This window comes from Ixodes scapularis, unplaced genomic scaffold (assembly GCF_016920785.2).
Source record: "Ixodes scapularis isolate PalLabHiFi unplaced genomic scaffold, ASM1692078v2 PGA_scaffold3__209_contigs__length_174095766, whole genome shotgun sequence".
NCBI lineage: Eukaryota > Metazoa > Arthropoda > Arachnida > Ixodida > Ixodidae > Ixodes > Ixodes scapularis.
In genome coordinates, this window is record NW_024609868.1 from 164,227,756 (window position 1) to 164,239,145 (window position 11,390).

General features: G+C 45.8%; 1 non-coding gene across 1 annotated transcript; it reads right to left on the minus strand.

The window, feature by feature from the left end:
• Positions 1-11,317: 11,317 nt before the first annotated feature.
• On the minus strand, positions 11,318-11,390 carry Trnac-gca. The gene has a single exon. It is a non-coding gene; the product is annotated as a tRNA-Cys (tRNA).

Sequence of the window (11,390 nt, forward strand, 5' to 3'; positions counted from 1 at the left end):
GCTCGCGCACACCGGCGGCTGCTGGCTCGTGGAAAGAACGTGCGCCACTTATTATGGACACCAAATCCCTTGGTTCAGTATCCCTTTAAGTGTCTTAAATGAAGCCTTAGAGTTTCCTGCATGAGCAGGATGCTTATTAGCGGCGAGATGTTTCGGTGGCGCCCTCGTTCGGTTACCTTTCGTGACGTCATTACCTTGTGAACAACAGGCTCGATGGTGTTCGTTATGAGCATTCTGGAAGCCTGAAATCATAGCGCTCTCAAAGCAACACTACCAACACCGTCAAAATTGAAGTTCTTACATTCCTCTTATTTCCCTCGATGAGACATCCTTTGCTGACGTCATAGGCAGCATTCGGCCAATTGTGGTGGGCCGACCACAGCGACACTTTTGATCGCTCACGTCGCCAATAGGAATGACGCGTGCTTCTGCTATAGTTCCAATTGTTGACGCACATGCTGGAAGCCCAAGGCAGGCTCGAAGAGCGCGTGCCTGAAGGCTTCGAAGTGTGCCTAAGTTTGTACGGCACATGCCGTTGATAACTGGAAGACTGTACCTAAGCAAACCAGTAAATAAAGCCTGATAGAGACGTAGCAACGCCCGCACTGACGCTCCCCACGTTGTGCCACTAATGAAGCGGGACAGGTCAATGAAACTCACCAGCTTCCGTTTTAGGTAATTAATATGCGGGGTCCAAGTTAGTCCTTTATCAATATATACGCCAAGAAATATGTGACTTTTGACGTATGAAATTGTGTGCTTAAAAATGCGAAGCAGATAACGGTCCATGTTCCTTCGAGTGAATGCAATGGCAGCAGATTTGGCAGCGGAGATTTCAAGGCCACGGACGCAAAGGTATCTGTGAACTTTCTTTAAGGCCACGGTCCCACTGAATGTGGCAGTTTAGGTACTTTTCGGCAGGCCATTACTCATCTCCTTTTAAATACTGTTTTGTGGGATTGATGTCATTTGAAAGGCAATGCAATCCTCTTTCATTTGATATTATGTATGTGTTGGTTTTTACTGTTCATGCGCATTTGTAGCGTTGCGAATATGATGGCGCGGACCCTCACTTGCTCCGCTAGTTCATGTTTTATGAACGATCCATTAAAGATAGCACGGTTCCAATATAGCAGTTTTGTTAAGATGATGTCGGAGCAGAATCTAACGATCCACTTTTTTGATATTTGCACTACTTTGTTTTTTTCATCCCTCCAAATATTGCCCTAAAATTGACATTTTCCCGCACAAATATGTTTTTAATTACAAGAGCTAGGGCAATTAAATTAGCTACAGATGTAGTGCTTATAATTGGTAATATGCAGAAAAAAGTTTAATGTTGTGTAAATTTTTTTTGTTTAGATATTTTATATCAAACGTAGCACTTTTTTGTGCTTCGTGTCATGGTAGTTCAAATGCCGCTGAAGAAATAATTAAACTATGATAAAATCTTTTATATCATTTAGAGCTACAATGGTTGCCCAAGAGGTGGACGATGGCTTTTTTTCATTTTCAAAGTCATAACGCTCCAGGAGCCCTTCAAACTTACCTGTTTTTGACGCATATCTGTTTTGGACATCAAACAGATTTATTGGCATTTAATAACATTTATAGTTTGGAATAGATATACATTGCGATGTATTAAATTTTCACAATGATATTGCTTTGGTTTTTAAATAGGTGTAGAGCTTAGCTAATTTTAAAAACAATTAAAAACTGTTTGGGTGTTTTGTTGCGCTACCTGGCGGATGGCAGACAAACTGCTGATTTCTAATGTTCAAAACATTTCCGAGGGCGGCGTTGGCGTCTGTATCATCATCAATCTCCGTGTCTTTTTACCCTCACATTTAAAAAATATATTGGAAGATTTACTATCGATAACTGAATGGTTTAAGTACTGGGTCAGGCTAATAAATCTAAGACCAATATTTACACAAGCGTAGCGTGATATAATGTGTTCATTATTCGATATGATTGAAATCAATAAACAACGAAGACGAAGAGGAAAAGAATACACCCGTGTTCACTTTATGCCTAGACTCACTAAATGAGCTTTAAAGTATCGGCACTTCGTTCCCCAAAATTGTTTTGGGCGCCGCCATTTTGGGTCTTGCTCAGAGCAAACGCAACTGCCGATCATCGTGATCTAAAAGTACGACTTCCTCAGCATTAGATGCGGTGCTAGGAAGCTGATGCAATATTGCAATGCTCTGTCGCGGGTTGTTTAAACATTTGTGAGGGAGGGAAAAGCGTTTCCTGTGATTTTAGATAAAGCTTCATATAACTGGCAACCATCATTTTAAGCCACAATATGGCCAAGTGTCGTTACTCTGAACCGTAGCTAATTTACTGGCACAAGCGGGAACAATGAAAAAGAGGCAGGTGTCAAAAGGTAGTGGCTTGTGGAATCCACGGGGCTTACGATATGGCCCCTCCAGGTATTACTGGGTGGAGCACTTCATGTGCCCTTTGCTTAGGGTGGACCACGACATCTGGCCATTTTGTCCCCCTCTTTTATTTTTATTTTTTGTTCAGAAGCGCGTGAAAGAGCGTGTCCCTGCACGCGCTCGTGGCGCTGATTGTGCTATGGCGACATTTTGTTTTCGTCGATTTCTTTGTATTTTCCCCGTGAGCGCGTGCTGTCGGCATCGGGTACTACAGAGGGTGGCATCACCCTAAACAGAAGGACATTGAGGCACCCTAGGTATTACAAGCCTCTTGAACAAGAGCATGAATAGTGTTATTAAATAAGCTACGCTTCAGAGTAGCCACGCTTGGCCTTAGTATGGCTTAAAATTATGGTTGCCAGTTATTTGAAGTTTTATCTGAAATCACAAGAAACGCTTTTCCGTCCCCCACTTTAAACAGTTTGCGACAAAGCAAAGCAACATTACATGAGCTTCATAACACCGAATCTAATGCTGACGATGTCGCACTTTTGAATCATGACGATCGGCAGTTGCGCCTGCTCTGCACAAGCACCAAAATGGCGGCGTTCACAAGACTGTCGGGGAAGAGAGTGCCGATACTCTAAGCGCAGCTCATTTATTGGCTCTAGTTGCCGCGAAACTCCTTTTCCCTGACTGAAACTGAAATTAAATATGAATAATACACCATTATTATAGCTTATTTAGTTATAACCAAATACACAAAATGAGAGGAGGAAGCGGGCGGGTAGGAGAAACGCGGGTTTTATACGCGACCGTTCTAACCGTCTCAAAAGAGAGAACGCACGAGCTTGCGCTGGTTTAGAAAAAAAGGCATCCAAAGAAAAGAGGCGGCACACTGTGTTCTTTGTTATTATGCGTCTAATTGCAAATTGTTGTGTGTATGTTTATTCAGCCGGAAGTTAGTCTGCCTTAGTGGGCGTCTGGTGTCTCAGCTGTAGATGAGCAATTTAGCCAGTGCGGTACAACCGAAAACCTGGGGTCTTCAACGTGCGCCACGCAGTAGTGATGCACGACCGCACGCCGGTACGATGCTCTTCCAGATCGAAACGGCAGGGGCGGGGTGGGTTCTGCAGCGCGAGCTTTCGCTCCCAGTGCTCCGAGCTGGTCTGCGCTAGACCATGCACTCGGCAACCAACCCCCCCTTGTGCGTCTAATTTATATACAGGTATAAGTATTTGAAGATCGACAATGGACGTCGATCGTCTCGAGGTAATGTAACGTAATAACATTATATAAATTATAAACTGGTTGAAGGACTGAACGACTTAATTTTTCAATTCTTGGATTGTAATGTGGCGGTAGCCTATTGTACTTACTGTTGATGAAGAGCAATATGAGGTGACGAGGTAATGATTAAATGATGAGGCTCTATAAGGACGACGACATTAATGGGTGTTGAACCACAACGTACAGTGCCAGACTTGTTTCAAGTATCGTGTACCCAAAGACTTTCTTCACCCGCAACAGTATATGGTAGAATCAATGAGGATGTTGCTTTACAACTGTACGTGGAACAGGAAAACTGCACTGTGCAGAAGCGCGGCTTATTCGTTAATATGAGGGACGGATTTCTAGCAGCATTCCCTGATTGACTACTTGGAACAAATGGCCTCGTTGACGTAAAGTGTCCCCGTTCCAAAAGATTCTTGAAGCATACTTAAACCGCAAAGGAGTATGAGGCGAAAAATAAGAAAAAGGAGTCTGGTGTGAAAGGTCCAGATCACCACCGTAGCTTCTACTATCAAATACAAGGGCAGTTACACAATACACAAAGAAAGGTTTGTGATTTAGTTATATTTACACTTAAGGGCATTGATATCCAACCTATTCAGAGAGATGACACCTCCTGGTCAACCAATATAGAGCCTTTTCTACTCAAGTTTTACATGGAAGGCCAGACTTCCGCTGAAATTCCTCACGTAGACGAGTTGTCCGACCGAATAAACTGCCATTACTCCCGATGTGGGTATCTCTCGATCTTTGTTCGTAAGCGATAGTATCATGAGATCGAGGGCTGTGGCTATTCTTCCGCCGAATATTGCTTCGGCGGGTTTTTTTTCGTGTAAGATGAGACCGACGCGTGCTGCCGGAACAAGAACCTGGCGATTCCTCACTGAACTGCTTCTTCCGTAAGCTTCAAAAGGGATTTTTTTTTTTCGTTTCGCACACCATCTGTTCTGCTTGCCCGTTAGTTGCAGGATGGTATGGTGCACTAATGTGATGCCTGATGCCGTTTTTTTTTTCTTCAAAAACTTGTTTATTTTATTTGAGGCAAGATTTGGCGCGTTATCAGAGAAAAGTATTTTCGGTAGGGCAAAAGTAGGTAAAAGAGACCGTAGAACGTCAATGACGTGTTTGGACGTCGTGGCAGACATCGTGTAAACTTCCAGCCACTTAGAGTACGCATCGTACATGACTCCGCAGATGTGGATACGTTTCGCCACCCACCGACTGAACAGTGGATCGTTTTCAGTTACTGTTCGAGTCTTTCCACAAAGTTAGCCCAGGTGCCAGGACTTTTGTCGAAAGCGGTAAGTGTTCGAAACGTCGACAACGTCGGTAGCCACGTGTTGTGCTTGAAACTGGACACTTACCAATCGCTGAGAAGAAACTTGCTTGTTCGTCTGCCATGAGTCGTCCGATATCCGGTCATCACCACAACACCATCTTCCGACAAAACTGGTCTTCATTGTCCGCATGTCCATGGTTAGCAATCACGTCAACTTATAAATTCCCGAACGCTCATAACTTGCCGTCGCTAAACGCCGTTCATTCATAGCGTCTTCATATCAAATAAACGTCTTCCTATAGACGCTTTCAGCGCGCGCCAAATTGAGCCGCCATAGCCGCCTTTCTCTTGTCTTACCGAAATGCCGAGCCACTGAAGCGGGCGTTGACGAGCCTCCACAAGGGCCTCTGCTGGGGAGAAGGACACAGTAATACTTAAAATGACAATGACCTGTCCTGCTGTGGTAATGATGAAGTGGAGCGAACGGAATAAGAGGGAACACAAACTGAAGGTCGGTTATGGCGGCGCCCATGCACAGCTGTCTGAAAGCGTGTATTTCTTCTGATGGTTTCCCTAAGCTGTACTTACAACATAATGTGTGTCGGTACTTCCGAAAATATTGCAACGGCGTTTGTTTTCCGGGAACTATGTAACAACCTTTACAACATCTTCCGGACCCCGTGAAACACAATATTTCGTGACGTTATTTTAGTCGTCATTAAAATGGTGAGGTAAGTACCGTAAATCGCGAAGCAGTTTACTCGACGTCCGCTTCCACTGGTTGAGTCTACTGAGCGTGCATTCCTGCAGAGGAAATTTTCATTGATAGAATATTGACACGTCAATCAACATTTGATTCCTTCTTGGTAAGATTTATTGCGAAAGCACGTTACAACCGCCGACCGCATCTCCCTATATCATACAACAATTTATACACAGCCTGACATTCTCGCATACATCCGTTTGCTGGGCCAGGCTACTTGAGCTAGCTGAGCACCGCTGGCAGCGGCGCGAGCAAGGCCACGAGGGGAACGTGATGGTGCTCGAGCCATCCCACTGGGAACCAATGTTTCGGCCACCCCACGGGTGGGTGTCGCCATCTATTGGTTGAACTAACGCCTTGTTCAAGATGGCTGCCGTGGGACCGCAGCCTTAAAGCTAATTGTACTCTGGCTTTAGCTTGTACGCGAGTGGAGCCAGAAGCCCACATACAGATATCGTGTGCGTATAAGGATACATTTACATTTGGTGGCAACGACTGCACGAGCCTGATAAGCGTGATATTAAATAGGGTTGGACTTAACACGCCTCCCTGGGGTACACCATGAGAGATGAAATGGTTTGACGTGTCTCCATCTTGCGTGGTCATATAAATGGTGCGATCTGAGAGATAACTTTCGATCCAATTGTAGAGACGGCCTCCGATGCCAACCTCCTGTAGCGCTTGAAAGATGGCATTATGAGTGACACGGTCAAACGCTCCTTTGATGTCGAGAAATGCCGCTATTGTGATCCTCCCTTGAGATCTTTCCTCTTCGACGTAGGTGACGAGATCAAAGACAGGATCCACGGAGCTTCTTCCTCGACGAAAACCATGCATATTTTTTGGATAAGCTCTTCGTTTTTCCAGATACCATTCTAAACGACGATTAATCATTTTCTCCATCAACTTGCCAACACAACTTGCCAGCGCAACAGGACGGTATGATGATACAAGTAAGGGCGACTTGCCAGGCTTCAGTAATGGAACAATTCTTGCCCGTTTCCATGTGTTAGGTACTTCTCCATTTGTCCATAATTTGTTAAAATATTCCAGCAGCCAATTGCGAGCATCAGTCCCCATATGTGTTAAGAAAGCATATTTTATCCCATCTGGACCGAGACATGAGTTTGGTTTTATAAATACAAGAGCGGCATCTAGTTCGCCACGAGTGAAGACATCGTCCATGCAGCCATCAACATCTGATGGTGCTGCAGCGGTAGGGACAGGACGACTTTTCGGCATGGAAACACTCGACGTGAGAGATGCACAAAACTCGTTTGCAAGATCCTTTTGTGAACATGCCGCCGACAACGCAAGTGCTCGGAATGGGTGATATTGTTGAGGAGGAGACTTAAGGCCTCGAGCTATTTTCCAAATCGCGGAGAGTGGCTTGCGGGGATCAATATTTTCACAAAATCCCCTGTATTTACGTTGACAGAGCTTGTCAAAATGGCGGCTTATTTTTTTCTGCAGATTTCTTGCCGCGCGAATATCGTCTTTTTCTTCAGTTCGTCAAGCACGCCTCTCCGCCTGTCGCCGGATGGCCCGAAGACGTTCGTACTCTGCGTCAATAGTTGTTCGCTTAAGTGGAAGGCTATGGCTATGGGTTGATGAGTTTGCAGAGTCAATGACAGCTTTTTCGAACTCAGAACAGTCAGTCAGCGTATTGCATTTACCTCTCATTGACTGCTCAAACTCCCACCAATCAACTCGTTTGACAACATGACTCTTTTTGCCTGTGATGAATCCTTGTATAATTGTGAATGTGGGTATATGGTCACTGCCCCGAGTTTCAATATCTGTGAACCAAATAGCTTGAGACGCCAGAGCAAATGAGACAAATGTCAAATCCAGGCAACTGCTACTCTCTGCACCCCGGAGGTATGTGGGACTTCCATCATTTAATAGGGATAAATGATGTGTATGTGCTATGCCAGCAAGGCACCTACCCCGAGGATTTGTGCGATGGCTGCCCCATATATAGGGGTGTGCGTTAAAATCGCCTGTAATTATATGTGGCGATGGGACTGTGTTCAGAATGTTCTCTAAGCATGCTCTGTCGAACTTAGACTTTGGAGGTATATATGCTCCTATAATGGTGAATGAGCACGTACATTTTTCGTCAGAAATTGTAGCACAAACATACTCATTGTCCGGGTGGGATGGAATAATATGTGCCACGTACGTAAGTTCTCTGCGAATGAAGAGAGTCACGCGACTTTCCCTATTAGTACGTAAGGAGTCAAACTTTTCGTATCCTGATAAACGCATGTTGCAAGGCAACCTGGACTCACAGATAACAATAATAGGGTACTTGTACTTGAAAGCCAGCTGTCTAAAATCGGACAATCGGGACCTTAATCCTCTAGCGTTCCATTGGAAAATAGTGGCCTTTTTATAATTATCTTCAATTGCACCCGATGTTATTTTCAATTTTTTAAGAATCATTTGAAGCCTTTAGCAGGTGTTCCATTGCGAGAAACGCCCTTACTTCTGGCAGATCGTTAGCGTCTGGTGATGTTTTCAGAATGGCCTTTAGTGCTGCGAAGAACATTGGTAGCAATACTTGACTTATGTCACCTTGCTGACGGGACGTAAATCGTGGCGTAGGCACAGATTCCGAAGAAGCCGATGGACCATGGTTCGCTGAGGATCGAACGTTCGGTGTTGCACGTGGCGCATCCATAGTCGATGTCTCGGCGGCATTCTTCTTTTGTTGTGCGACACTGTTGCTACGTGTCTCTGTAGTCATATGTGCCACACGTGCTTTGGGACGACGATTTACTGCACCGGCGTATGTAGGTTTCTCTGGTTTTTCTTGTTGAGTCGGAGACAACGTCGGGAGTCGTACGACCTCAGGGTTAGGTGAAGGCGCACGGCGCCTGAGAGCTCGGCCGTTCATTATGCTTGTGCGAGCTGCTGCGGTTGCTGCATGCTTCCGTGGGCAGCCGGAGAAGGATGCTGAGTGCTTGCCGTCGCAATTGGCACACTTTGGTTCTTGTTTAGAAGTGCAGTTCTTGTAGTGATGCGGTCCAGCGCAGATTTTGCAACGTTGTGGGCCTCGGCAATATTTGGCAACATGGCCGTATCTTTGGCGTTTGAAGCACTGAACCGGTGGTCCAAAGTACACTTCGACGGGGTGACTAGTGAAGCCAAGGAACACGCGCTGGGGCATCGGGCGGTCGGGACGAAACACAAGGATAACGCTTCCAGAGGGTCGTGGTTCGACAGTCCCATCCTCCTTGCGAAGGTATGCAACTTGTCGTTGCACGGACGTTACCCCGGCGTCAAGAAAATACTCGAGGAGTGCAATGTCTGGATACTCAAGAGGCACATTCTTAATTTTTCCTAAATTTCTTGAGTATGTCTGTGGCACGGTTGCAAAGACCTTGATGTTTCTTAGGGATTGCAGCGTCAGTAGTTTGTTTGCGGATCCAAGTGATGCCATGTTCACAGAGAGGCTTCCATCCTTGTTGATCTTGTGTGACAATACCTTTTCTTGCGTTACTGCAACGATGTCTTTTGCAATTGAATTTGGGTTCACCTTCCAAAATGACGATTCAGGTGATGTCGGCTTGAAGATGACCGGAATTCGAGATGGCCTGTTCTTATGATACGACACTTTGATGAACGGTGTAGAGTCGTCTTCGTCGTCTATGTTGTTAACGGATAATTTGTCCTCATCTGCATTGGATATCTCTTCTGTACGCACTCTCTTGGGTGGTGGAATCTGAGTGGCCATCTCAATGGTTGAGGTTTTTTGATTCGAAGGATTCATTTGATCGCAGGGTACTGATGGCTGCGAGGGTGGTGATCGGGACCATGTAGCCGGTGGCCGTTGTTTGTGGGTCACAGCTTGGTGCGGTGCCGCATTCTCGGCCAGGGGGACGTTTTAATATAAAATTGAAAATGTGAAAGAACGCAGGAATAACAGGGAAAGCAGGAAAAGGGTTTGCTTACGCGGAGCGAGCAAATCGGGCTTCCTATTTCGAACACGTCTTCTTCCTTTTTTTCTAACCGGTGTCAAGCTTAACCGATTACCCAGTTGAAAAGAATAGTCTCGGTTAAAGCATGAATCGATTGATCGGTAGGTTCATCGATCCATCGCCCAGTCCTATTTGATATATAAAATGCCCACCGCTCCCCCCCCCCCCCCCCCGGCCCCCCTTCCAAAAAAAAGAAAAAAGAGAAGACACTCAGGCTTTTTTTTCTTCTCTTCGACCGCAAAAGGAGATACTCACCGCTGAACGCTCCCTATCCGCCTAAATGTAGAACCAGATGTGAAAGAATCAGAACTAACCGTTTTCTAATGGAAACGTTATGTGATTTTTTAAAATTTTCAATGATAAAATTGTAGCCGACGCAGGGGCGGATCCTAAAGAAAAGGGGGCGGACCCTCCCCCCTTGCTCGAAAAGTATTCCTTGCATATTTTGTTTAGAAGTGAGAAAAAAATGCATTTTCGGGAAAGCACGCCTGATTAAGCTTCGTGAGCCAACTGCGGTCCTGGGGTATGCTCGTGTCGATGCCTCATAAGGCCGCCTGCCAAAAACCGCCCGAAGGCTCTTTTTCCTTCCTCTCCGATTGGAATCGTCGTCCGTGGTTCCTCCGAACCAAGTGCCAGAGGTGCTGACGCAGGGACCGGCCGACTTTCGGTTCGGCGCCCTGAATTTCCCCTCAACCTTTTTCCACAAAAAAAAAAAAAAAAAACAATGCGTGGAATGAGCAAAAAAAGAGGGAAAAAGATTGAAAGACCCAGTTGCCAGGGGCCGACTTCCAGGTGACCGAGGTGCAACCGGGAGGGGGAAGTGAGGAAGAAGAGGGCCCGAAGAGAAAGAAGAAACCTCCGGTACCCTGGAGGAGATCCAAGTCGACGGCAGGTTACCTCCGTCTGAAAGAGACTCGACTGGGAGGTTGACGCGGAGCGCAAATGATCGTTGAATTAGCCTCTTCCAATAACCAAAGGAAGCGCCCGCAAAATCCGCGGTGTCACCTCGCACCACCTAATCGAAGGATCGCTAAGCAAACGTTTAAAAAGATGATTAAAGAGACCCCTAAACCACACACACACAGAAAAGGACAGCACGACACGGCTTAGTCTCAGGTTTTCTTTCAATGATCTTTCCTGGCCTGCGTACTGCGTGCTGTTTAAAAATACACTAAAAAAGAAAAACAAAGAAAAAAAAAAACAGAAAAAACAGATGGAAACCATCACGAAATGTTTTTTTTTTTTTTTTTTTAAAGAGATATACATATAATATTTGTAGCCCATCAAAGCACACTGCTCAATATTTGTAATATTATTTACAGTGCTAGACTTGCTTTAGTTTACGACTTTGAGCGTGCGCTACATAAATAGCTACACAGGGTCCCCAGCACGTGACCAGATGCAGACGCCAGAAGCAGCGTTCACATCTCCTTACCTCTCCTCTGCGTAGCGAAATCAGGCGCGAGAGAAAAGGGGCAAGGAGGAGCGCTCCGGCGCGCCAGGCTGGGCTAACCAAAATAGTCCCTGGACCAGGGGGACAAGGGGGACAAAGGACAAACACAAATCTCAAATCACAGATATAGGTGACTGGTGCGCGACCGAAAAAATCCGCCTGGTCCGGGTATCGAACCCGGGACCTCTCCATGTGCAGTGGAGCGCTCTACCAACTGAACTAACCAGGT